This window comes from Ovis canadensis, chromosome 6 (genome assembly GCF_042477335.2).
Source record: "Ovis canadensis isolate MfBH-ARS-UI-01 breed Bighorn chromosome 6, ARS-UI_OviCan_v2, whole genome shotgun sequence".
Taxonomy (NCBI): domain Eukaryota; kingdom Metazoa; phylum Chordata; class Mammalia; order Artiodactyla; family Bovidae; genus Ovis; species Ovis canadensis.
In genome coordinates, this window is record NC_091250.1 from 77,143,394 (window position 1) to 77,147,958 (window position 4,565).

Below are 4,565 nucleotides of genomic sequence, written 5' to 3' on the forward strand. Positions count from 1 at the left end.
AGATTGCACTGATGTGCCAAGGCTCTGGACCAGCTGCTCCTAAATACAGACAGGTCCTTGTCAATTAAGGCTTTGAGAAGCAGGTCCTCTGAGGCCCTGGGGCATTGGAGCAGCCAGAAGCGTGCAGCCCCCACAATTAGTATCCATTTGGAAGGGACCTTCAGGGCACAAATGCACAAGCAAAGGAAGAATCAAAACACCAGGCAACTTCAATTCTGGAAATTGGTCTGTAAGTGTTGTGAAACTGAACAGACGGCCCCCAAGAAGGAGCTAAGATTTCTGGTGTGAGAGGGGCCTCTCCCACCAAACCCCACCCCACCCCACCCCCACACAACTTCCCAATATTTTCTCTTTGTCTTGTTTCAAGCCGGGGGTCACTGAGTTTGTGGGTAGGTTTGGGGTGAGGGGTAAGAAAGATAAATGAATACATTCATTTGCCCGCTCCTAGCTGAGGTTGTCTTTTGGTGTCTTTTGTGGCCACCTCAAGCAGCTGGTCAACCCTGCCCGGACCCTGGCCTTTGGCCCAGGGGGCGCTGGACAAGGCAGGCGCTCCAAGGAGAAGAGCTGCGATGTATCAGGTCAGGGAGGCCAAGCCGCCTGTGGACCGGGCTGAGCATTAGCAGCTCAGCTAAACAAAACCCAAAAGGTTCAGGGGGCCTGGGGCGTCAGGAGGCAAGGTGTTTGCTTAAGTGATTAGGAGCAGTTGGGAGTTAGGGGCGGAGAAAAGGGCAGAGCTTGTGACACAGGGCAACTTAGCCGGACAGCAAGGGTGGACATTCAGAGGACATCACTGTTAAAGACTGTGTGACCCCACCAAGTTCAAGAACAGAGCAAACAACACAGGCCATTAGGGACAGCCGTCAAGCAGACGGCAACAAAGCCAGGAGGGGCATTGAGAAAAAAATGTTTCAATATTAAATATGGAAAAGTACTGGGGACCAGGGCAGGGGGTCAATGAAAGTCAACAAGAGTTTAGGCTTAACAAGAGAAAGAATTTAATATCAAAAATGCATAAATCTGCAAGTGAGGCAGCCCTATAATACGGATAAAAGAACCAGTTCAGTCAACATTCTGGGATAATGGCACCATAATAGATAGCATCAGGTTGTTAACATTTAACACAAAAGTGAAGCGAATGAAAGGAAAGGCAGTTCCCTTAATTGAGAACCTGCTGGAAGATTTCCACATGCCACCAGGGATGAAGACGTTGCTAACTAGCTGCCTTATCAACGTTCTGACCATCAAGGGAAAGGAGGACCAGCTTCTTAGAGTTTCACTCCCGCCTCACTTCTCCCCTTCCCCAAGGTTTCCATCTCAAAGGCGCTTACTCTCTCCAGAGTCAAAGTCCTTTCTCTCAGAACCCACTGTGACTGTCCTTCTCCCGGTTCAGGAGGTAAAGTTTCTTTTAAAATGCACCTCACCTCCTTGAGTGAGCTAGCAAAGTTCTTAGCAAGGAGCATGGAATGAAAAGAATGGTTTGGTTTTTGAGTCAGAATGAGCAGGCTCATTTTTTTCCTGCTAAGAATGAAAGTATGTATTTCTTCAGAAGGGATGGCTAATGACACAGCTTCAGAAGAATATCTCACTTTGCTCACTTTTTTCCCAATCAATAACAAATCTTATTTTCAAAGAAACTTTTTGGCAGCAGAGCCTTGAAAATTCAGCGAAGCTTCCTGAATCAAGCACTCTGGCTGTCTGTGCTAGAGCTCTAGGGCTTTGCCTATGTAGGGAAAGCCCTTCTCTTTGATGCTGAAAAGGTAAGTCATTCCAGTAGTGGACAGCTGCTGCCTAAGACTCAGCATCCTCCCATCCCCGCAGAGCCAGAAGACAAGCCCACCTTCCAGCAGTCATCACTGGTCTACCCACCTCAGCCCACGCCAAGCAGCCACACATCCACCCACCTCACCTCCCTTCTACACAGGGAGGCATGGCCCTCTGCTATCCCAAGATGCCTGTTAGTTTTCAAAACACATTTACATACCTAATGAGAGTTGATCCTTGCAACTACTTTGTGGAGTAAATAGGGTAGAAATCCCCACTGTTTGGTGAGGACACAGAAAGATTAAATAAGCCAACTTATTTCTCACAATCAAGATTCCTAATCTAGTACGTATTCCATGTCTTCCTTGTACTTTGTCCTCCACTGTTTGGAATGCAAAATTCAGAGGCAGACAGAGAAACTGAGGTCTTCCTCAAGCCCGTGCAGGTGCTTTGATGGTCATTTCCATCTGGACTGTGGCTATTACTTATGTGTTTTAGAGCACCCAGAGAATTTAGGGGGACTCCAAGAGCATTTAGGGGATTCCCTGGTGGCTCAGTCAGTAAAGAGTCTGCCTGCAATGTGGGAGACCTGGACTCGATCCCTGGGTTGGGAAGATCCCCTGGAGAAGGAAATGGCAACCCACTCCAGTATTCTTGCTTGGAGAATTCCATGGACAGAGGAGCCTGGAGGGCTACAGTCCACGGGGTCACAAAGAGTCGGACACGGCTGAATGACTTTCACTTTCCCAGAGCATATATCTCAACAGGTTCACTCTACACATGAGAAATAGAAGCTCAGAGGCTTTCGGTACCCAACTGGGGTCCTAGAGTCAGGAAGTGGCAAATCTAGCCTCAACCTGAGTTCTGAGGTTCTGTAACCAGGCTACATCAGAAACCCTTCAGTATCCACAACACATGATACTTCTTCCAAGGAAACTGCAAGTTCCTTGGGTGTAGTGTTTTCTATTTATCTTGTATCTCATGTGGAACATCCCCTCACAAAGTGTTTGTAGAATTAATTAAAGAATGACTAATGACTAGTAAGTGAATGGATGGGATTAGGAACACTAATCAAAGAGACACCAGCGTGGGCCTACCTCCAATGACATTAACAGTGACAGTATAAAATACCATACTCCAGAAATAGGGACATTTAAATGACCCCTTTTTAATGGAAAGAAAGCTGTTATGAGGAAAACTGGTCTTAGAGCTTCAGAATCTGAAGATCACTGTTTGTTCTGTTTTGCCTTAGTAACAGCTGCAAAGTCAGGATCTTGTTCCTGCGATTGCAAATTCCCACCACTCCAGAGCCCAGCCTTGGCTCCCCAGATATCCCTGCGCAGGTGGGGAAGTCAGAGAAGGTCAGGATGCCGCACCCAGATGCGGGCAGATGAGACCTTCACATCAAGAAGTCACTCTGACCACCAGACCTCTAAGAGCTCTTCCATCCTGAAAGTTGTGAGATGCTGTCTAGAGAGATGACTGGCAGGAAGTCAGTGGCACGCCGTCCCCCAGCGCCCACCCTGAGGAAGCCTCGCAGAGCAAAGCCGGCTCTGGCATCTTCAGGCCAGCTCCAGCTGGGGATCCACGCTGGACACAAGCCTGGCCAGACGATTCCCTGGAATCTTCTCTCGCATCCCCCCTACCCCCCTCCAATATCCGCGCCCTCCAGTCTTGGCGCCTGGTGACCGCAGCGCGTGGCGCCAGCACGGGCACTTCCGGGGCCACCCCCGCACCCCTGCTGGATCAGGTCACCGGGAGCACACGCCAGGCGCCAGGCTGCTCTGGCTGGCTGGCCTGGCCCCAGCTGCGACCTCAGACAGCCCAGGACCAAGCCGGTGACCAGCACCCCCTCTTCTTTCTCCCTCACTCAAGGTCTGGCCAGGGGAGGGGATTTCGGAGGCGGGACCACCTCAGGGCGCCTGTAACTCAGGGCGCCTTCAGGTCACCTCGGAAAGCTCAGGGGTGCCTGCAACAGCGCAACCAATGCCTGAGGCACAAGCAGGCGGGACCCCGTCCTCCAGAAGCGAATTGGTGTGTCTGGCAGCAATGTGAATAGCAAGACACACCAGAACTCGAATTAGCTGGAACAAGGCAGGAGACTAGAATTTACAGTTTTAAAGTTGGTTTTTTTCTTTTTTATTCTAAAGAAAAATGTAACTTGGATAAATGCAGCAAAGATTCTCCGCGGGTTCAGGAGGTCAAGCAGATGTAGACAAGCGCATGGGAGTTATTTATGTCAAGTCGGGTTATTGCAAAAGCGAAAAAGCGGACCGCCGAGGCGACTCAGGCAGCCAGTAGGCCCGCGCGCTGGGGTCAGGGTGGCGGGCAGCGTGTCCATCCTGGCGGGACAGTAATTGCCCGGGGTCTGACACGACGCCGGGGGCTCCAGGAGCCTCCATCCATCTCTAGCCAGTTAGCGACGTGCCCCCCGCCGGGTGGGAGGCCCGCCTTGGATCTCCGCTTCGAATAATGGGAAGAATTGTCTCCCCGCCTGGCACTACCCTGAACTGCTCGGGGCTTGCTGCCGCTGTCCATTCTCTGGCCCCACCTGCCCCCCAGCATTGGCGATGCGGTTGGAGTGAGAGGGCAGCTCGAGATCAGGTGTGCCCCGAGCGCAGAGCTCAGGGCCTGGCTGAGAGAAGACACACCAGAAGACACACCTCGGCGCGCGACCACCCTTCACTCCGCTCCCGCCGGGCACTCACCCGCTTCGTCCTCCAACCTGCCCGGCTAAGCCGGCCACCTGGCCCTCCCTTCCCACCCCAAAGCCTCCGGATTCAGCTAGGGGGTGGTAAAGATTC